Source organism: Tupaia chinensis, unplaced genomic scaffold (genome assembly GCF_000334495.1).
Source record: "Tupaia chinensis unplaced genomic scaffold, TupChi_1.0 Scaffold000541_1, whole genome shotgun sequence".
In the NCBI taxonomy this organism is placed as follows: Eukaryota; Metazoa; Chordata; class Mammalia; order Scandentia; family Tupaiidae; genus Tupaia; species Tupaia belangeri.
Window position 1 is genome coordinate 81,578 of NW_006160054.1, and position 24,036 is coordinate 105,613.

General features: G+C 42.4%; 1 protein-coding gene across 1 annotated transcript in view; it reads left to right on the top strand.

Moving 5' to 3' along the window:
* The window catches only part of CCDC192 (coiled-coil domain containing 192), a gene marked incomplete at its 5' end in the record, with an annotated part of 87,006 nt that overhangs the window by 61,727 nt on the left and 1,243 nt on the right, over positions 1 to 24,036 (top strand). The window lies entirely within an intron of this gene.

The window sequence follows — 24,036 nt, forward strand, 5'->3', positions numbered from 1 at the left end:
TAGTTAATGTCTCCTGACTCTTGGTCATGTGTACATGTATGTACATATATACAATGTACCTACGCACATGCACTGTGGGACACAGCCAGATGGTACCAGGCCTCATCTGGCAGCCCTTGGAAAATAGTGTTCCTTATTTGGTTTTACCACTCAAGATTCATGACCGCCAGGGTTGGAGCTTCTGCCTGGTTCCCTCTAACAATATCTGAGCTGCTCTTGATTCAGACTTAAAGGATTGGGAAGGTTTGAAACATATTACAAGGCAAACTAAATGCAATTCTTTACCTTGAGCAAAACCTGTGATTTCTGTATTAATATTCAATATTTATTCATTAAGGAATGTGTAAATATGGAAAAAATATATAAAACCTCCTTCCTGGTCCTGCCCATGTTTTCCTCACTGCCATGATTCTGCAGGGGTCATTGCTCTCCCCTGTGACCAGCCCTCTCCCAGCTTCAGGCTCTTGTCAGGGCCTCTATATTCAAAGATTCTCAGTCTTTCTCTCTGCAGTTGTTCAAAGGTCTCCCTCAGAGCACAAAGTCTTTCTCAGGGGGCTTCTAAGGCCGATTCTACTTTGCTATTCCACAGGACAGTGCTGGAACTTCAGAGCCACCCTGTTCCAAAGCTTCCTCTGCAAACTGCCCAGTATATGTTCATTCCTGTAGCTTGTCCCTCTGCTGTGTTGCTTTGCGAGGGCCCACTTTTGCTCCTTCTCTGTCTATGTCCTTCTATAACTCTCTATTCTGTACTGCAATGACGAGATGGACTATTCTGACAGAGTCGAATGTTCCTGTTTCAGATGAGGTAAGAGTAGAGGAAGGATTCCCCACTGGCTAGCAGTCACTTACTTTTTGTTACTTCCTGTGTCACACTGTCATACTCTTTCTGGATATCCTTGGACCATACAGATTTACGTACACACATGCAGATATGCACACCTGCACTCCTGTACCATCCTTGCAGAAAGCTGACAATGTGAGGATTTAAGATGCCCTGTTGGCTTTTTGCACAGTTCTTACACCAGTTGCTCATATAGAACAAATTCTAGAAATTTTTTTTTAATTTTAATTAAATTTTTTTTTTGAGAGAGAGAGAGACTTCTGCTATAGAGTTTTTGCACTTGCTGGAGAGAGAGACAGAAAGCGAGAAATCACTCCCCAAGAAGAGATGGCCATGCAGCAATCCCTTCTCCTCCATTCTCTTCTCAGGATTTTGGGTATGCATGCACACGCACCTTGCCTGAGTTTTAAGCCCCCCAGTTCAGGACTCGAACCGTGGTCAACTATGTGGGAATCCAGTGGCATAACCATTATACCATCTGCTGGTCCCTCTAATTGAAATTCTTATATGCCAACATTCTTATTTTCTCCACTTGGGAAATCACATCAGAAACAATCAGATCTTTATTCTTCTAGGACTGTGATCCTGCTATGGCTTTCACTTGATGTTGCCTAAAATTTGATTTTTATGGTTTGCTTTATTTTATGCTATCTTCTAGGTAACAATTATTCAATATGTTGAAATTCTTACCAGGAAAATAACTACGATATGAGCCTCATAATTATTGGGAGGATACCTTATTTATTCATTATTTATTTATTCACTATTTATTTATTCATTTGTACATTCCCTTGTCTTCCTGGTGTTTTTCATTTCTCAGAAAGTACCTGTTATGAACTGCATTGCTTAAATGTATTATGCTGTTACAAGCTTAACCACAATTTGCATAGCCCATTCATTGGCTGGGAGATGAGCCAGTGAGATGTGAGGGATATTTGTTGAAGCTTAAGGAAAAGACAAGCTAGAGAAGACTGTTATAGGTGGAGACTTGATTTGACACTAGAAGGAAAAAAGAAAGATTATACCTACAAGATAGTGGCAGCCATTTGGAAGAGGTTGGAACTACAGAGAACAGCAATACCAAAAGAAGCCAAATCTTCAGTTATATTATTAAGGCCACTAGTGCAAGCCTTGCCCAAAGCTAGCACTCTCTCTGAAGCCAATACATTCTCTCTCTTTTTTTTTGGGGGGGGGCACGAGCACTCGCCAGAAAGACAGAGAGAGAGACAGAGAGACAGAAAGCAAGAAATTACCCCCCAGGGGAGATGGCCACGCCGCAATCTCTTCTCCTCCATTCTCCTCTTGGGATCTTGGGCACACACACATATGCGCATGGCGTGAGTTTAAGCCACTGGGTCCAGGACTCGAACTGCGGTCAGCTACATGGGAGTTCAGCGACAGAGCCATTATGCTAACTGCTGGTCCCTGAAGCCAATACATTCTCTTAAGGCAGTCAGAGCTGGGCTTTAAATGGAACAAAAATAGTACTGCATGATACATTAATATTGGCATTTGGTATAAAAACAGTTTTGCTCACTCTGGCGGACACTACTAGCCACCTACACAAAAGACACTATTCTTCTTCCTTGTTAACAGATGCCCAATTTTATTCATAATTTAGGTGGATAATGTGTGTTAGGAGTCTTTGTTCCTCATACCAAAATGCTAATAATATTCATCAGTCTTATCCAGTCATGGGGTTCATTTTTTCTTTGCCCAGGGCTGTTTTAGGAATATGATATAGGCATGAGGGAGAAAAAAAAAAAAAGGTAAATTCAGCTGTAAACATCATGGAAGATTTTCTAACTCTTGAAAAGGGGAGATAAGACTTTCCTTTCTCTTCCAACTCTTAGACAAATGCCCTGTGGAGAACGCAGCCACCTTGAGAACAGGAGCGAGAAACAGCCAAGGAAGTCAACCTGGCTTTCAAGAGCCACAAAATGAGCAAACCCTGGAATTCCCCAGACCTCACCTTGCATGCAATGATAAACTCCCCATTGTCTAAATTGCTGATAGTCACATGTTCAGTTACTTGGAGATGATTCACTCTGACTGATACATTTACAGGCAATATTGATTCTTGTAGGCTAATCCCAAGCACAAAACATCACTGTACCTGATTGATTAAAGCCAACCTGAGTCCTGAAAAGAATCAGATGCTTTCACAGTTCGAGGCATGCTTTGTCATTTGAAGGCTTGATTTAAGCAATTTGAAGAATTGAGGTGACCAATTCATTCAGAATGCATATTAAATTTAATTCATTGGTATATCTTAAGTCAGAGACAAAAATGGAAATAGACCTGCTGAAAACGAATGTGTGCCCGAAGCCTTTGTTTATCCAGGTGGTTAGAACCAGAAGACACCGGGAGGGTCATCTTGAAGAGTAGCCAGAACAAATGCCCACAGGTCTTCACGGTAACCCTGCTGACAATTCCTAAGATTCTTAGCATTCGCTAGCTCAGAAATGACTGAGAGATGGAAACAAAAAAGCATGAGACACCTGGCTTGTTTCATTCTTTCAAAGCCAGGAACATTTCAGAAACCATTGAGAAGCACTCGGCATATGATCCCAAAGGGGATGCTGTGACCCAGATCAGTAGGACATGCAGATGGGATAAGGCTTACATGGACTCACACAGGACAGTAGAGGCAAGGTGGGGTGACACAGATGAAAGGTTTCCTGCATATTTCAGACCAGCTCCTCCACAAGGATTCTGGTGGTAGCGGTCATAATAATAGAAACGAGATGTAAATATTTACTCTGCTCTGGTGAGATTGCCGAACAAGTTCTCAGTGAAATAACAGCGTAGGTGTTGTGTAAGTGTTTTTTACCCCACTTCCCCTTTCTCCCACTCTTTCTTCCGGTCTCACAAGTACAAAAGAGGGGACTATAGAAAGGAAATAAATAAAATCATAGTTATGAAAGTTCTTTAGTATCTCTAAAAATTATACACGTTTTTCTAATATTACTCATGTACAATAAATCTCAAACATATACACAAAAACTTCCCAGCGTCAGTATGCAAGCATTTGCTGAATATTTTGTCAGTCCCTTAGACACTTTTCTTATGCTTCTCTAAGGTGCCTTAGATTTTAGCCCAACCTGAAATAAGTCCTTTACCATAGCTTTGATAATGTTCCCATGGAATATAATTTATCTGGTAGAGCAGGTAATTAATGGGCAAAGTATCCATAAAAATTAACATTTGTACCGAATATAAGAAGGTTTCCTAAAGAAAGAAAAGCTTGTTTTAGGTCCCTCTTGGGAAATTTCTACATCACTTCAGAATTATCTTTTATAATTTCAAGATGAAATTACATCTTCTAGTTGTGAACCAAATAAAATCAAGCTAATAAAATTGGAATGACATTCCACAGGGAGTAGGAATGGAAAGAATCGTGTTCCAGAAGCTGTCCTCAAGAACAGGGCATTTTATGCTGCCAGTTTAACTTAACAGAGACATCCCTGGCCCTCACCCCAACCCTGAGTCAGTTTCTTATTATTATCTTCTTACTGTAAAATTTAAACTAACAGCAACTCGTGCAAAATAAAAGTTAAAGAAAGAGTTGATAAAAGTGAAGTTAGATATGATTGCTTGAGTTGGAAGTAAGAGTAATAAGCAGTATTTGTTTCTGGGAGCTATTCCTCTTACATGTGCAAGGGCCCTTCCACCTTGATTTTTTTTTTTTAACTCACTCAACTCTGCTTTAGTTTCTCATGCACTTAAACTACTTTCACTAAGTCCTACATGTCTCTGGTCTCTTCTGAACTGAGCCCTGTACACTTTAGCAATAAATGTGCAAGCCCTCATGTATGCCACTACAGACTCCATCACCTTCCTAGTTCCTATGACTATCTATTATAGTTCCATAAAGTGACTAAAACCAAGAAGAAAACATGGAGTTTGAGTGAGTTCTTGAATGAAATAATACCACCTAGAGATTAAGAACATCTTTGAATAAGAATAAGAAGGACCTAGGGGTAAAGGAAGTCACCTAACACGGATGGAGACAAAGTTAAGAGCTACTTAAAAGTTTGAATCGGCAGGCCTTTGTGATAAGATGACTGGAAGAGTGTTGGAGTACAAGAGGAATCTAAAGGAATTCCCAAGTTTCTGACTAACACATAGATGTGTGGCGGGCGCCATATTACTCAGCTGACGGATATCGGTAGATATTGTTTCAGAGGTTAGACAATGAGTTCAGTTTGGAACATATTGGATCTGAGACACTCGCAAGAGTCCAGGAACCAGAGCTCAGACTTGACTTAGAATTGTAAATGTGGACATCAGTCATATCAATAGATTATAATCAAGGGGGCAAGAGTGAATGAAATTACCTTTGAAGGGAAAGAAGAATGTTTAGGACCAAAAGCGTAAGAATCTCTACGCAGTAATTGATTTGAAAAGGCCACAAAATGAGGCTAAAGGAGTAGCCAGAAAGTTTGTAGGAAAACAGTGTCATGTTATAGAAATCAAGGGAAAGGTGTTCTAAGGGGGACTGTCAGCAGCGGCAAATGTTTAGAGACAGAATAAGATGAACTTGAAGCAAATCCACTGGAGTCAGTGACAAGGGTAACCTCAAGTTTAGTAAGGTGATTGAAAACAAAAACTAAATTACAATGAGTTAACATGAGGAAAGGGAGTCAGCGAGTATAGACATCATCTAAGAGGGCTGACTGGGAAGGGAAGAAGAATGATAGGGCAGGGCCACTCGGTGGTATAGAGGTTAAGTTGCTAGACTCCCACATGGTCAACTGTGGTTTAATTCCCAGCCCTGGTGGCTTGAAACTCCCCAGGGTCACATGTGCATGTGCATGTGTGCCCCAAATCCTAGGAGAATGGAGGAGAAATGATTGAGGCGTGGCCATCCTTCCTCCCACCCCCAAGTGATTTCTCTCTCATTGTCTTGGTCCCTCCAGTGAGCACACAGACCCTATGACAAAAGCCTTAAAAAAAAAAAAAAGGGAAGAAGAAGATGAAGAAGAGTGATAGGGCAGTCATTAAAAAGGCATTAAGTAGCAAAAGGGTTTTTTATTCTTCAACAGATTGTAGCAACTGAGTGTTTGTTTAAACACTCATGGTTTGGAGCCAATAGAAAGGTTAACATTTACAAGAGAATAACAATGATTTAAGATTCCAGAGGAAATAGGAGGGTCTGGAATCCAGTCCTCCCTGGATATTTGGAAATCCTGGGTTTGCCCTCAGTTGAAATTCAAGTTCCTTGATGGCACTGTATCTAAGTGAACTCTATGGGTCTTCTATAATGAATAAATTTTTCTCTTTACTCAGGTGTTCATTAGTTTTTCCTTCTATATACATTTCTTATTACTACTATTAAAAATTATCACAAGTAAGACGTTGCTAGACTCCCATGTAGCTGACCACAATTCAAGTCTTGGACCCAGTAACTTAAAATTCACGCTGGGGAGCCAATTGGTGGGATTAATGTGCTAGACTCCCACAGTTCAAGTCCTGGATCTGGTAGCAGTTCAAGTCCCGGATCTGGTAGCTTGCTTACTTTCTCTCTCTCTCTCTTTTCAAATAATAAATAAAATAAAATAAAATAAAAACTGGTGCTGGGTGCGTGTGCTTGCATGCCCAAAATCCCGAGAGGAGTATGGAGGACATAGGAATACAGCGTGGCCAACCCCCTGGGGGGTGATTTCTCACTTTCTGTCTCTCTGTCTCTTTCTGTCTCTCCAGTGAGCGCATATGCCCTATAGCAAAAATCTCTCCAAAAAGAAATTATCATAAGATCAGTAGCTCAAAACAACACAATTTCATTCTGGAGTTCAAAAATCCAAAACAAGGGTCACTAGGCTAAAATCAGCAGGGTCAACAGGGCCTATCTAGTGCATCGAGGGGAAAACCTGTTTCCTTGCCTTTCCAGGTTCTCCAGGCCTTCCTTGGTGTACAACTCCTTTCTGCATCTTGAAAGCCCGCAGTGTATTACCTTTAGGCATTTCCCTCTGACTCTGATACTCTGCTTCCCTCTTATCACCCCTATAATTACATAGGCCCACCCAGATAATCCAGGACAATTCTATCTCAAGATTCTTACCTTAATAACATTTGCAAAGTCACTTTTGTCATAGAAGGTGACATATTCACAGGTTTAGGATACACCTTTTTTTAAAAAATTTATTTATTTCTTCCATAAAAGAGAGTGAGAACGAGAAAGAGGAACAGGCACACCTAACAGGGCCGTCACACTGCAACCCACCTTGTGTCGGAGGGCCTGAGTCATGGGGACATGTGCATGTGTCCAGCATGCTCAGGAAGGTCCCAGGACTCAAACTCCGGACCTTTCCCATGGGGCCCTGGTTGTCCTGCCCTGTGCCACCACCTGGCACCTGGAGGAAGTTTTTTGGGGGAGTGATTATTCAACCGATCCCACCTCTCTATTTCCTCAGCTTGCTGAGGATTACGGATGGAGTCTGAAGTGATTCCCCTTCTTGATGTTTTATATAAGTAAACATCTCAGTCCCAAATTTTAGCGAGTGCTGGAGTATTATTCTCGGGGTTTTTTTGTTGTTGTTGTTTGTTTTTTTGAAAAGGTTTTTGCTATAGGGCGCGTGCACTGTCCAGAAAGACAGAGATAGACCGAGAGACAGAAGGCAAGAAATCACCCCCCCAGGGGGATGGCCACACTGCAATCCCTTCTCCTCCATTCTCCTCTTGGAATCTTGGGCACGCATGCACACGTGCCCGGCGTGAGTTTAAGTCACTGGGTCCAGGACTCGAACTGCAGTCGGCTACATGGGAGTTCAGTGACATAGCCATTACGCTGACTACTGGTACCTGGAGTATTCTCCTCTAAGAGAATTTATTCTGATAGTTACATGAAGATCCTCACTTGCCCGGTACTATTAGCAGTTGATTTCATCATTTCTAGTGTTCTGGACACAATACATCAACAACCCAAATAAATTCAGTGTGATTCTTTAGCAGCTATAGCACTTTTTGCAGTTTACTATATCTTATGCACAGGTTTCTTCTTTTTAATATTTATTCATTTATTTTATTTGTTATTATTATTTTTAAATTTGATGAGAGAAGGAGAGAGAAAGAAAATGAGAAAATAAAACAATAGGTCCAAAATTCGAACCATGGTCAGCCACGTGAGAGTCCAGTACCTTAACCACCAAGCCACCTGCCAGCCCCTTATGCACAGGTTTCTTAACTCTAGCCAAGAGGTACTGACTCCAGACCTAGCATCATAACTAGAGGCTAGTAAAGTTCAGTGGCTCCATTATTGTCACCTATGGGCTAATCATAAACTACAAATGAGCTGTGCATGAAGTTAAAAAAAAAGAGAAAGGGGGGAGGGTGGCATGTGGTATAGTGAATAAAGGCACTGGACTCCCACATGGCCAACCACAGTTCAAATCCTGGACCCAGCAGCTTGCTTTCTCACTTTCCCTCTCTCTCTCTCTCTGGTTAAAATAAAATAAATAATGTTAAATAAAATAATTCTTTCAAAGCACATGCCATCAAAATTTCACACGCTAAAATGACCACACCCACAGGTCTGTCATCAGAGCCATTTAATGGACGTGTAAAGTCATCTAAGTCACAGTGACTTGCATCCTCTCTCCACAGAGCCCATTCCTCTGCATAGTATACACAAGCACAATACTCATAAACACACACACACAACGGTTTGTTTATTCCATCTTTTTCAGGGGAACATGATACATTTTTATTGTCATTATAAAAACTAACCTTGCCAATTCTATACTGTCATTACTATAGCATTGTTTTATTTCTTGACACCACACAGCACCACAAACTATAACACAGTTTGAAAATGAATGCAGGGACCAGCAGGTGGCGTAATGGCTATGTCGCTGGACTCCCATGTAGTTGACCACAGTTCGAGTCCCAGACCCGGTGACTTAAACTCATGCCAGGTTTGTGTGTGTGCATACCCAAGATCCCGAGAGGAGAATGGAGAAGAGATTGCAGCGTGGCCATCCCCCCTAGGGAGTGATTTCTCGCTTTCTGTCTGTCTTTCTCTGTCTTTTTGGTGAGCACAGGCACCCTAAAGCAAAAATCTCTCCAAAAAAAAAAAAAAAAAAAGGAAAATGAATGCAAACAAAAAGTCGTTTCTCATTTCATACAGACGTAGTCCCATAAAACCCCTGGACACCAGGAAGAAAATGAGGGAAAAGTTTCACTTTCACCCTGGAGTACAACAAGCAGTATGAAAGACATAAAGGCAGCCCACCCTTGATGGTGCCTTTGATAGCATAGTGAACTACAGGGCTGGGAGGACATGGCTGACTACAGGTTTGGATCCCTGGCCCAGCCAATCTGAAACACAGTGGCAGCGCATGCGTACCCAAGATCCTGATGAACTGAAGGCATATGGGAGAGGATCATGGTGTGACAAGAGCCTGTGGAGAACGTGTTGTGTCTCTCCCTCTCTTTTGCATGGATATGCACTTTCTATCATGAATAAAATAAATGAACTAAAAAAAAAATCATGTTCACTTTTACTCCTTCAATCAACTTTGAGTTTATAGTAACTTCTCTCTAGATAAGCATGGAAGCAGGCCTTCCTCCTTCACCTCCTCTCTTTTGTCCTTTAACAAAATCTCCTCAGTCTCTTTCCTTGACCTCCCAAAGGGGTCCATGTTTGCCTTTGGCTTCTGGCCAGGCTGTCAGCCACTGTGTTCCGATCACTATTCTCTTTGAAGGAGCCAGAGTTACAGAAGGTGGTGCCTGGTCCTACTCACAGGAAGAAGTGAGACTGGTTCCCAAAGCTTTCCTCTGCTTAAATGGACTTTCTCATGACATAACTCGGGTACTCTGCCATGCTAACAGTGTTTGTGGCTTCACAACCTTGTCAAAAGACCCTTCTGTAAAATATACTGATGGGATCTGAGACCTCCCCAAGTGGGTAGAAGGAACTCTGCCCCAGAAAGGGAGTGATGAGGCAAGTGAACCTATGTTGTTCTCCCCCTGCCCTAGCAAAGCGTGTCATCCTGCTGGCGAGTAGACAAGGTGGAATACAGCTGTGTGCTCTGCCCACCAGGCAGTGCCTGGCCCCTGGGGTTTCCTCACCTCCCACCATGTGCCAGTCTACGTTAGTTATGTGCATCATCTTTGAGACATCTCCACTTGTTTTTTCACATAAACAACCAGCATCCCACCTCACCACCACCAACAACACCGCCTTACTCAGCTTTCCTATCAGTCTCCTTTGATGTATCAGCTAACTCTAGCACATGCCAAAAATAAAGTCCTGGGTCCTGGGGGCCGACAGTGACACAGAGGTTAAGCACTGATACTCTGCAAGACTGACTTACATGGGAAGTTTCCAGAGACCACCCTGTGTACACTTGGAACATGTACCCACGACCCAGGGTGAGTCAGTATCAAGACCCTGTGGGAGTGTGCTTTCTCTCTCTACCTCTCCCTCTGTCTCTCTTGCTCGTGGAAGAAATAAATAAATAAATGTTTTTGTTTTTTTTTTAATTCCTGAGTTCAGAGCCTCAGAAAGGAATCCACTCCCTCCTTTCATGGTGGTAGTTAGTAAATTTTATGGAAGCTATGGACCACTGTACTTCTACCCCAAGGTGGGAACTCTCCCCTCCCCTGTCTTATAGAATCCCTCTGCCCACAGACTCTCCTACCCATTCCTTATGGGAAGGAAATAAGGGACGCCTCTGTTTGCAAGGAAATGGATCTATTCACCTGCTAAAACAGAAACAGAAGCAAACCAAAACAAACCCCCAAACACTCATCATCTTCTCTGGATGTTCTGGAGATAATTTAGTCAAGTTAGAAGGAGCGAGATGTTGCCAGGATGTGCAGACTAATTACTGCGGGGTGTGCTGTGAGGACCCTGGTACGTTTGGCCAGTAGTAACATTTACAGGCAGAGCCTTGTCAGACAGCCAGGGAGAGGCACAAAGAACAGAAGGGATGTGATCTCTCTCCTGCAGCTTCGCCAGTTGCAGGCTTGTCAAGAAAAGGCTTGCCTGGGAGATTTCTGGCTTGACTTTTAGGATTTAGCTAAAAGCTTGGTTCACCATGCCTCATGTAAGTCAGCAGAAATTTACTGTAGAAACCTGGCTGATGGTCAGAATTACCGGGGAAGCTTCATAAAAATAGAGATTCCCGGGCACTCTTCCAGATTCACTTAAACAGGATGAATGAGGTCTTGGATTCTCCACATTGATGAGCTTCCCAGGTGTCAGTTTTGGGAAACTATTTTTTTGTCTTATAGAATCCAAATCACAAATCTAGCCGAGATCTGGGATGGTATCTCTCCTAATTTTTCCATTTTCTGAAAAAAAAAAAAAAAAAAGGTACCTCAGAGAAGTTACATGCAGAGTTGTGAAATAACTATGTTTATCGTTTTTAATGCAGTAATCAAAAGGCTTTATTTTTAAACATAAACTAAATGCATGCCTGGGGAGGAAATCTAGGAGCCATCCTAATGATACACCAGTTGAAACTTCTGGCCTGGCCCTCTCGACAGTGCTCTTATATCGTGGAGACATTTAATTTTCCTTCATTTATTCACTTGATGAATGAGTACTGCCATATTTCAAGTACTATTTTAGAGTCAGGGGATACAGAAGTGAACAAAAATATCAAAAAGCTCTGCCTTCATGGAGCTTTCCTTTCATTGGGGAAAGGTTCTACAAACAAGATACAAACAGAGCAGCGGGATGCGGCACGTCAGTAAAACCAAAGCAGACACAGGGAGCTGAAGTGGTCGGCCGCGGAGGTCAGGTAACATTGTAGGTAGGATGGCCAGGGAAAGCTTGACCGTGTGAAGGTTACTTTAGAGAGCAAAGACCTGAAGGGACTGAGAGAGCTAACCACATATGCCTCAAGGGTACAACTGCCTGAGCAGAGGAACTAGAAAATGCAAAGGCCCCAAAGTAGGAGCACGCCTGGTCTGTTAGGAATAGCAATGAGGGTAGTAGAAATTACACTGTAGAGGGGAAATCGGAGGAATAGGATATGTGTCAGCAAGGCGAAAGGGGAGCTAGGTCACCAGGGCCTTGAACGTCAGTGTGTGCATGGGTTGTTAGTCTGCATGAGACAAATGTCATTGGAGGACTTTAGACAAGAGTGTTGAAATCTAACATAGTTTTCTAAAGTTTCTTTTTTCTTCCATGAGTAAGAGGAAAATAAATAGCTAGCACCCCAACAGAACCTTCTACCTCCACCTTCAGCCAGCCTAAGATCCTGGTCACACATGTGCCTGATCTGGTCAAAAGCTCTCTGGCTACAAACCCAGAACCTTCCCATGTGGGTCAGCCTTGTAGATTATCATGTTACGCTGAATCACCATCTCCCCCCCACCTCACCCCGCCAAAAAAAGAAAAAAAGAAAAATGGATGTTTAGTGGAACCTCTCTGTACAGAGTTGAAACCAGACTAAAGTCGCAAAAGCAGGGTAACCAGATACGAAGCTATTGTAGTACTTCAACTCTGTGCTGGGCAAGGGAGAATCACCATCTAAATAAATGAGAAGCATGGGCAGGGGAGTGAGTGTTGCCTCAGAGTGGGCCTAAGGAAGATAGGAATCTGCAGTTCCCAGCTCTGCTCAGCTCCCACACACCTCTCATGGTGAGAGCATACAGATTGCCACCTGAGTGACGTCAGTGGTTAGAGAGGAGAATTTTCCATCCTGTATAGTCTAAACACTGAACAAGTACTCAAACTGTCCACATCAGTCAGACTCCTCACTCAGGTTCTAGAGACTAGCACAGTAGGGTCTGAACATTTGTGTCCCTCCAAAATTCCTATGTTGAAATCTAATCCCCAATGCGTTAGTATTAAGAAAGACCTGGAGGGGGAACCAGCAGTTAGCGTAATGGCTATGTCGCTGGACTCTCACGTAGTCGACCGCGGTTCACGTCCTGGACCCGGTGGCTTAAAACTCACGCTGGGTGCGTGTGCGTGCGTGCCCAACATCCCGAGAGGAGAATGGAGGAGAAGGGATTGCGGCGTGACCATCCCCCCGGGGGGTGATTTCTCGCTTTCTGTCTCTATGTCTCTCTCTGTCTGTCTGGCGAGCGCACGCGCCCTACAGTGAAAATCTCTCCAAAAAAAAAAAAAAGAAGGACCTGGAGGTGGTGACTAGTTTACTGCCCTTATAAAAGAAGCTTGAGGGAGCCTCTTGGCTCTTCTGGCGTGTGAGCACAGCTAGAAGGTATAACTTTGAGTAGCAGACCCTCACCTGACACCAAACATGCTAGCACTCGATCCAGCCTCCGGAAGTGTGAGGATAAATATCTGTTGTTCATAAATTGCCCAGTCTATGGTACTCTGCTAGAGCAAATTGAGACACGTGGACACTACACCCACATGGGGCCCAGGTGAATGCTAGGCAACAACTGCTTTCTGTACAGGTTCCTGTGCCCCTCAATTTTCCTCAGGTTTCTTTCCATCAGGTATTCTGTGAGCTCTCTGAAGCCTGCTCTGGGAACACTTCCTCATGTCATCAGGGCTGCAGCCCTTGCATTACGGTCCCAGCTAGGTATCTGTTCCCTTCCAAGTCTGTTTCAAAAACAGATGCATCTTTGTAAGCGCATAGGTTTGGACCTACTGGGTGAAAATATAGATTCTCTCCAGCCTGCCACTGCACCTCGCCTTTTTCCTCTAAAACATCATTCTAATGTAAGACTAACCATCACTTTTTGGGGGGAGAGGTTTTTTTTTGCTATAGGGCGTGTGCGCTCGCCAGACAGACAGAGAGAGACAGAGAGACAGAAAGAGAGAAATCACCCCCCAGGGGGGATGGCCACACCGCAATCCCTTCTCCTACATTCTCCTCTCGAGATCTTGGGCACGCACACACACGCGCCTGGCGTGAGTTTTAAGCCACTGGGTCTGGGACGCAAACCACGGTCAACTACCGCGGAATCCAGCAACATAGCCATTACGCTAACTGCTGGTCCCAAGACTGATCATCATTATAGGATATCAAAAACTCCTAGCAAATATCATACCATATTTTCATTTTTTAAGTGATAAAATGTATTTGCCCATCAAATTTATTCTTGCAATGCTGCTTGTTTTTATCCAATTAACCATAATGATTTCAGATATATATTAAAGAGTTCACAACATTAGTGGAAGGAAATTGAAATACCTTTGGAATCAGTTATTTGGCACTACAGAGAATGGTGGGAGGGGGGATGGAGAAAACTTCAAGTCTACTATGATGCAAGGTAAAATATTTGTACCACAAGAATACCCAAAAAATAAGCGAATCATTTATTTCAGAGAATTGCCATTCTCACATTTTCATTGTAAACATTGTAAAGGATAGGAGCTAGGAAGGTTTCATCATTTTGCTTTTTATTCAAGTGGGATATATTTGTAAACATGTGCCAATTTGCAAGTCCAAGTGTGACTAGGGATGAAACTGGACTCCCTGGCGGTTGCTGACAAATGCACTCAGCTTTCAAAACCAGCATAAAGTGAGTCAGAGTGACAGGCATTTGTACAGAGGAGGGAGCTGACATAGCCCTTTAGACCAAACAGAAATCCTGGGTGCCTCTGGTGAAATGAGGTATTTAATCACCTCACCTTTCTTATTGAGTAAATACTTGGCAGCCTTGGTCATTAGCTTGAAATACAGAGAAAAGTAAACTTTCACAAGTGAGTACCCAGCAGAGGTGTTTGTTTAAGTTAAACCTGAATGTCCTGTAGGGCCTGACTCAGTACTGCTCTCTCCTACCCCACCGTGGAGCTGCGACTACAGGAGCCCACAACTTATCTTATCGTTCCCTCTGGGCAGGCCTCCAGTCATTAACGACTGGACAAATGAATGAACAAAAATAGAGGACGCTTGGGACCCGACTGGGAGCAAGGGTACTCTCCGCTCTGTAGTCCTCAGCATTTCTCTGTTCAGTGCAAACTTTTGGGTAGTAAAGGGATCTAAAGGGGAATTTCTCTCTTTGGAAAGAAAGGTGTAGGAAATCTAAACTTAATTAATTAATTAAAATTAAATTTTAAAATAAAGAATAATAATAAACCTTCCTGTCCTTCATTAGATCGCCATTCAGCACTGTTTATAGAAAACCATTAACTTCCTGGACTCATGAAGCAGGGTTTTCATGAGTTCCAGGTTCTCTTGCCTTCATATGACACACATGTCCTTTCTCTCACAAGCAGTGCCACAATCTTCCCAGCCTGTCCATCATGGTTCTCCAGCCATGGGGTATCCCTGTAACCTGTGGCCGCAGTGATGACACAGTGCAATCATTCCTCATTGACTATCATGGGGGACTGAGCCTGTGAGGAACTTGGAGAACACTGGTAGCTGAGAGCCGCTGGCTTAGAAAACCATCATAGAGATGTTGCAGAGACAATTCCTGTACCAGGTGCCAGCAAGACCAGAGGGCCCCTGAAATGTTTTCCAACTCTCAGCCTCTAGGCTACTCTTTAAACTAAAATGATCTCTACTGTATCTATGTATTATTAGTCTTTTTTGACATAACTCTCACGTGACACTTCTAAGGCATGAAGGGGTTGTTTTTTGGTTATTTTTCCCTGTTCATTTTTAATGTTTGCTATAGGGCACGTGCACTTATAGGGGAGAAAACAAGAGAGAGAGAGACGAGTGAGAAAGCACAGCCCAGAGGGGATGGCCCTGCTGCAATCTCTTGTCTTCTCTTCTCCTCTCAGGATTTTGGGCATGCACTCACATGTGCCCAGCATGTTTTTCAAGGTATTTGGTCCAGGATTCAAACTGTATAATCAGCCATGTGTGATCCAGCTACCTTAACCACCATGCCATGAGTGGGTCTGGCATGAAGGTTTTGAAGGCATGAAGAATGGGAAGCTAGAATTGACCAAAAGCAAATGTCACAATTCTGAGCCTTTAGTCATTTGGGGCTGACAGAGAAAAATGTAAGCAAGACTGGCCTGGCGCAGTCAGAATGCTTCCATTGTCTCCTCTCTGCAAATCTTTCTAAACCTCTCCAACTTTCTCCACCCTTCTTCTGTCACCTCCTGGCCATGACCTTAAGCCCACATTCTCACTCCTGCCTCATAACTATTTTTTTCATTCATTCATTTATTTTATTTTATTTATGTATTTTTATTGTATTATTATTATTTATACAACCAATCACTATATTTAGATTGTAAAGAGATTTTACCCAGCATCATACACATCTCAGTCCAGTTGAGAATACTATATACTTCCTCATCAACAGATAACACAACCCATATCTGTGTCCCACAAATATCTTATCTCTCCTTATTTTTCCCCTAATTTCCTTTCCTGCACTCTTCCCTCCCTGCCCACACACACTTTCCTTCTACTTTGTCTCTAGTGTCCACAATAATTTTTAATGCTTTTATGTTCTCCAGTCTTTCAGTGGTAGCATAGAGTGCGGACAGTCTGTATATGTTAAGCGGAGACATACAATGCCTCTCTTTCATAGCCTGACTTGCTTCAGTCAGCAACAAATCTTCCATATTCATTCACTTTCTATCAAATGCCAGGGCCTTGTTTTTTATGGCTGAATAATATTCCATGGAGTATATGTGCCACACTTTTTCAATCCATTCATCCATTTGTGGACATTTGGGTTGGTTCCATGTCTTAGCAATCATGAATAATGCTGCAATAAATATAGTTGTGCAAGTGCTTTTCCAACTGAGAATTCTCTTGTCCTTTGGGTAGATACCCAGGAGTGGAATTGCTGAATCACATGGTAGTTCTATTTGAAGGTCTTTGAGAAACCTCCATATTGCTCTCCACAGTGGCTGGACCAATTTACATGCCCACCAACAATGTAAGAGTGTTCCCCTTTCACCACATCGCTGCCAGCATTTATCATTTTTTGTTTTTAATTTTCACCATTCTGACTGGTGTTAGGTGGTATCTCATTGTGGTTTTGATCTGCATCTCCCTTACGATGAGGGATGTTGAGCATTTTTTTCATATGCTTTTTGGCTGTTTGTATGTCTTCCTTAGAGAGTTGTTTATTCAGCTCATTTTCCCATTTTTTAATTGGGTTAATCATTTTCTTCCAGGTAAGCTACTTGAGTACTCTGTGTATTCTGGTTATCAGTCCCTTATTTGAGGGACAGTTAACAAAAATTCTCTCCCATTCCAAGGGTTGTCAATTCACACTAACTACACTTCATACGTATTTTAAGGGAAGGAAAAAAATGATGAAAAAATGGTATATGCTTATCAAAATCTATGCATCCTGACAGTGGTTACCCAGATTTGCACTCTCTCTCTGACAGATAGAAAAGCATTTCTTATTCCTGTCTCTGGGTCTCCTTGAGCTGGGATATATTTGTAAACATGTGCCAATTTGCAAGTCCAAGTGTGACTAGGGATGAAACTGGACTCCCTGGCGGTTGCTGACAAATGCACTCAGCTTTCAAAACCAGCATAAAGTGAGTCAGAGTGACAGGCATTTGTACAGAGGAGGGAGCTGACATAGCCCTTTAGACCAAACAGAAATCCTGGGTGCCTCTGGTGAAATGAGGTATTTAATCACCTCACCTTTCTTATTGAGTAAATACTTGGCAGCCTTGGTCATTAGCTTGAAATACAGAGAAAAGTAAACTTTCACAAGTGAGTACCCAGCAGAGGTGTTTGTTTAAGTTAAACCTGAATGTCCTGTAGGGCCTGACTCAGTACTGCTCTCTCCTACCCCACCGTGGAGCTGCGACTACAGGAGCCCACAACTTATCTTATCGTTCCCTCTGGGCAGGCCTCCAGTCATTAACGACTGGACAAATGAATGAACAAAAATAGAGGACGCTTGGGACCCGACTGGGAGCAAGGGTACTCTCCGCTCTGTAGTTCTCAGCATTTCTCTGTTCAGTGCAAACTTTTGGGTAGTAAAGGGATCTAAAGGGGAATTTCTCTCTTTGGAAAGAAAGGTGTAGGAAATCTAAACTTAATTAATTAATTAAAATTAAATTTTAAAATAAAGAATAATAATAAACCTTCCTGTCCTTCATTAGATCGCCATTCAGCACTGTTTATAGAAAACCATTAACTTCCTGGACTCATGAAGCAGGGTTTTCATGAGTTCCAGGTTCTCTTGCCTTCATATGACACACATGTCCTTTCTCTCACAAGCAGTGCCACAATCTTCCCAGCCTGTCCATCATGGTTCTCCAGCCATGGGGTATCCCTGTAACCTGTGGCCGCAGTGATGACACAGTGCAATCATTCCTCATTGACTATCATGGGGGACTGAGCCTGTGAGGAACTTGGAGAACACTGGTAGCTGAGAGCCGCTGGCTTAGAAAACCATCATAGAGATGTTGCAGAGACAATTCCTGTACCAGGTGCCAGCAAGACCAGAGGGCCCCTGAAATGTTTTCCAACTCTCAGCCTCTAGGCTACTCTTTAAACTAAAATGATCTCTACTGTATCTATGTATTATTAGTCTTTTTTGACATAACTCTCACGTGACACTTCTAAGGCATGAAGGGGTTGTTTTTTGGTTATTTTTCCCTGTTCATTTTTAATGTTTGCTATAGGGCACGTGCACTTATAGGGGAGAAAACAAGAGAGAGAGAGAGAGACGAGTGAGAAAGCACAGCCCAGAGGGGATGGCCCTGCTGCAATCTCTTGTCTTCTCTTCTCCTCTCAGGATTTTGGGCATGCACTCACATGTGCCCAGCATGTTTTTCAAGGTATTTGGTCCAGGATTCAAACTGTATAATCAGCCATGTGTGATCCAGCTACCTTAACCACCATGCCATGAGTGGGTCTGGCATGAAGGTTTTGAAGGCATGAAGAATGGGAAGCTAGAATTGACCAAAAGCAAATGTCACAATTCTGAGCCTTTAGTCATTTGGGGCTGACAGAGAAAAATGTAAGCAAGACTGGCCTGGCGCAGTCAGAATGCTTCCATTGTCTCCTCTCTGCAAATCTTTCTAAACCTCTCCAACTTTCTCCACCCTTCTTCTGTCACCTCCTGGCCATGACCTTAAGCCCACATTCTCACTCCTGCCTCATAACTATTTTTTTCATTCATTCATTTATTTTATTTTATTTATGTATTTTTATTGTATTATTATTATTTATACAACCAATCACTATATTTAGATTGTAAAGAGATTTTACCCAGCATCATACACATCTCAGTCCAGTTGAGAATACTATATACTTCCTCATCAACAGATAACAAACCATATCTGTGTCCCACAAATATCTTATCTCTCCTTATTTTTCCCCTAATTTCCTTTCCTGCACTCTTCCCTCCCTGCCCACACACACTTTCCTTCTACTTTGTCTCTAGTGTCCACAATAATTTTTAATGCTTTTATGTTCTCCAGTCTTTCAGTGGTAGCATAGAGTGCGGACAGTCTGTATATGTTAAGCGGAGACATACAATGCCTCTCTTTCATAGCCTGACTTGCTTCAGTCAGCAACAAATCTTCCATATTCATTCACTTTCTATCAAATGCCAGGGCCTTGTTTTTTATGGCTGAATAATATTCCATGGAGTATATGTGCCACACTTTTTCAATCCATTCATCCATTTGTGGACATTTGGGTTGGTTCCATGTCTTAGCAATCATGAATAATGCTGCAATAAATATAGTTGTGCAAGTGCTTTTCCAACTGAGAATTCTCTTGTCCTTTGGGTAGATACCCAGGAGTGGAATTGCTGAATCACATGGTAGTTCTATTTGAAGGTCTTTGAGAAACCTCCATATTGCTCTCCACAGTGGCTGGACCAATTTACATGCCCACCAACAATGTAAGAGTGTTCCCCTTTCACCACATCGCTGCCAGCATTTATCATTTTTTGTTTTTAATTTTCACCATTCTGACTGGTGTTAGGTGGTATCTCATTGTGGTTTTGATCTGCATCTCCCTTACGATGAGGGGATGTTGAGCATTTTTTCATATGCCTTTTGGCTGTTTGTATGTCTTCCTTAGAGAGTTGTTTATTCAGCTCATTTTCCCATTTTTTAATTGGGTTAATCATTTTCTTCCAGGTAAGCTACTTGAGTACTCTGTGTATTCTGGTTATCAGTCCCTTATTTGAGGGACAGTTAACAAAAATTCTCTCCCATTCCAAGGGTTGTCAATTCACACTAACTACACTTCATACGTATTTTAAGGGAAGGAAAAAAATGATGAAAAAATGGTATATGCTTATCAAAATCTATGCATCCTGACAGTGGTTACCCAGATTTGCACTCTCTCTCTGACAGATAGAAAAGCATTTCTTATTCCTGTCTCTGGGTCTCCTTGAGCCTATAGGTGTAGGGTTAAATGTGAGATTATCAGGTCACACGACAGAATCTCCACTGCCTTGGCAAGACTACTTAAACTGCCAGCCAAAGGCTAGAAAAGACCACAGGTGTTGTGATATGAGACACGCAGAATTGTTGAGATCTTAGGAACAGACATCTCTTCTTGTTACAAATGAGGGAGCCTGGATGAGGGAAGAACAGGGTGATGGCTAGTAACAGAAAACTCACAGGGGTGGCCTTGGGCAATTTCCAGTGTAAATAGGATATGAGAGTCACAGTCTCCCACTTTGTGGCCGAGTTTTAAACAGCTCTGTTACTTGTAATATGTTTAGAAATGAACAAGCGTATTTGTGTTGTACTTATAAAGAGATCATTAATAGTAAAATATTCTTGTATAAAAAATTGTCTTTTGGTGTGCACACTCTAGCTTCTTTCCTTATTAGCATTTTTATTTAATACATAAAGACAATATGGTGTCACAATATGACACAAAAGCCTTGTGCCATCTGTTCCCTTATCAGATTCATGTACCTTTTCTACTGCTTTCCCAGTTGTCTTTTCCCTATGCTATGGGCAAAATTATGGGCCCCCCAAATTCATATGTCCCAACCCCAGTGTGATGGTGTTTGGCAATGGGGCCTGTGGAAGGAAATTAGGCTTGGATAGAGTTGTAAACAGAGGTCTTCATGATGGGATAATGGCCTTATAAGAAGACACCCCAGGGCCTGATGGCAGTACAGTGGTAAACATGATGCTCTGTAAAGCTGATTCACATGGGAAGGTTCTGGGTTCACATCCAGAGGCCTCCCTGAGTATGTGTGTGCCCATGATCCAGGGCTTGCTGAAGCTGGGGCAGATGAAGGTCCTGAGACCTTGTTTTAATTTCTCTCTATGTCTCTTGCTGATGAAAAAAGTAAAATTAAAAAAAAAAAAAAAAAGCCACCTGCCTCTAGACCAGTAATAGAGCCTCCATTAGAACCTGGCCAGCCTGACACCTTGATCTGGAGCTTCCAGCCTGTTGACTGTGAGAACTAAATTCCTGTTGTTTCAGCGCCCCCGTCTGCGCTGTTTTGTATTTATTTTGGCGGCCTGAGCAAAAACTTCTACTCTTCTCCCTTCCAGATGGATGACGTAGTGTCCGAGTGACGGTGATGGTCTATGTAAGGCCACCCGGTTGCATTTTTTGCTGTTTTTCATTAAAATTATGTGAACAAAGGGTTGTATCTGTATTAAATTATCCAAACAAAACCAAAACAAATCTTTTTGACCAAGTTCACCTTATGCACAGCACTAAAGTCCTTTCTTCATTGTGCAATTCAGTCTAAGATAACTTCTGAGAGGAGAGGAAAAGATTGTAAAAGAGGTCAAAAGAAAGAAGATGACAGATGGCATGTCCAAGAGAGAGGCTCTCGGTATACCCCTCCATCCCCTAGCCTCACCTCTGCTTCCCCATCCTGCTCACAGTTTCTCCCCTCACCTCCCTAATGCCACCTTGCTGCCACTCCCCACCCTTTCTTTCCACTCCTATTCAAACGCACTTTAACTCCTAAGAACCCACTCTCCCAAACCTGGATTTCCATGCCTCCTTCTACCCTCTGGGGCAACAGAAAAAAAATCTCTATGTCAATGGTTGGAGACGAGGATTCTCTATCCCAAGTACTATCTGTGCAAGTTAACTAGAACCATCTGCAAGTAATACATCCACCTGGGTCTCAAAGAGTGCTAATTTGAAAGCAAATGCTACCCTATCACTTTCCGATAGAAATATAATGAAAGTCACAAATGCAAGTCACATTCTTCAAAATTCCTATTAGCCACTTTTTGTTTTTGGAGGGGTGGCTAGAGGCACATATACTTGCCAGAGAGAGACAGACAGAGAGAAGGAGAAGAGAAAGCACGCGCCATCGGGAATGGTCATACTACAATCCCTTCTCCTCCACCTTTTCCTCCTTTCAGGATTTTGAGTGCACATGCACAAATGCCCAGAGTTTCTCAAGCCACTAGGTCCAGGATTCAAAACAAGCAGTTGGTCATGTGGGATCCACTGGGATCCAGTGGCCTTACCATCAGGTCATGGAACCAGCCCAGCCACATTTTTATTTTGTTTATATATTTATTTTGCTACAGGCCATGTGCATGCACTAGCCAGAGAAAGACAAAAAGAGACAGAAAGTGAGAAAGTGAGAAAGTGAGAAGCACCTCTCGGCCATACTCAATCCCTTCTCCTCCATCCTCCTCTCAGGATTTTGGACATGCACACACAGTCAGTGTTTTGTTTTTAGCCACTGGGTCTGGGACGTGTGGGATCCGACCACTATGCCACAGGTTGGTCCACCAGCCACATTTTTTCTTGTCTGTTGATGATAACGTGTATGATACCTTCAACTGGACTGGTGTGAAGTGTATTCATGTTGGGTAATTCATTTTACAAGCTGTAGTGATATACAATGATTGAATGTATAAAATAAATTAGAATAAGGAATAAAGTAAATGAGTAAAATTAATTTCAAAAATATGTCTAACGCAGTATGTCTAAAATATTATCATTTAAAGCATAATTAAAATGAAAATTTTAATAAGATATTTCACATATTTTCAACCTAAATCTTCCAAATCAAATACGTATTTTACGCTTACAGCACATCACAATTCAGACAAGTGACAGTCAAGTGTTCAATGGTCACACGTGGCTAGTACCTACTGTGTTGGACAGCACAGCTCTGGCCAACGAAAGGGAAGGTGAGGCCCTGGCATTTCAGGAGACAAGGAAGGCTTGCCTTATGGATTCTCCTGGTCAGGGAAGCACATGCTTATTACAGAGGCAATAAACTAAATGATCCTTAGGAATATAAAATTGTTTTTTATTGTTCTTTAACTTAAGAGCAGTACTCAAATTACCACCTCCTCATTATTAGAATTTTAAATATTCAGAACAAAAATTTTCCCACGAATTCTTAAAGCTCAATAAATTGTAGCCATCATTTTGTTAAGCCAGAAGCATCCTGCCCACCATGCAACATGGTGCGCAGGCTCTCACCCCATGAGCCCTTGGAAATGACAGCCGGTTAGTTTCACTTGCCAGGAAGTGGGCCATCCCTTGCTTACATGCACTGCCAACTCAGAGCTGCCCCTTTTTGGCAGGTGCGTGGGTACACAGGAGTAGCACACTTTGTATCTGGGGCTAAGAATAGCAGTTCTCTCGGGTCCAATTGTGGGTTTGTTTTCACTGGGGGTTAAGTAAATGCTGGACCTTCCGTTAGAGCGATCGACTGCTGAGACCATGTGTCTGTTCATTCACGCGCTATAGGCTCCATTATTCCCAAAATGACACCCAAGTCCTCACTGTTTATGCCTAGGTCTATCTTTTTTATAGCTCGGAGAAATTTAATGGTGGAAATTTCAAAATTAGAATGATAAGGAACATAGTACTCTAAAGTCTAGTAAAATAGTTACTTTAAGGAGCTACATTTTTTGATGGGTAAGATTTCTTCTCAAAGACTTTCTGCTGCCAGATGCTAAACTTTTCTCTCCTTGTCAGGGACTCTCTGCCTCCTTACCCAAGCCTTTAGCCTCATCTGAGCGGTCAGCTGATAGAAACTGATGAAGACTAAACTTTCATGTCTGGAAGTATTTGTAATTTTATTAAGAAATGCTGACCAGCCTTCCGACCTAACAAAAAGTTAATCTCTATGGTGATATCATGTTAATAGAGTTTTCCTGGAAAATTATACTCCTGCCAACTCTAATGTGGACTTGGGTTAAGAAACTACTCTTTGCTTGGGACCAGCAGTTGGTGTAATGGTTATGTCACTGGACTCCCAAGTAGTCGGTCGTGGTTCGAGTCCCGAACCTGGTGGCTTAAACTCATGCCGGGCGCATGTGTGTGTTTGTCCAAGATCCTGAGAGGAGAATGGAGGAGAAGGGATTGTGACGTGGCCATACCCCCCTGGGGGGGGGGGGGGGG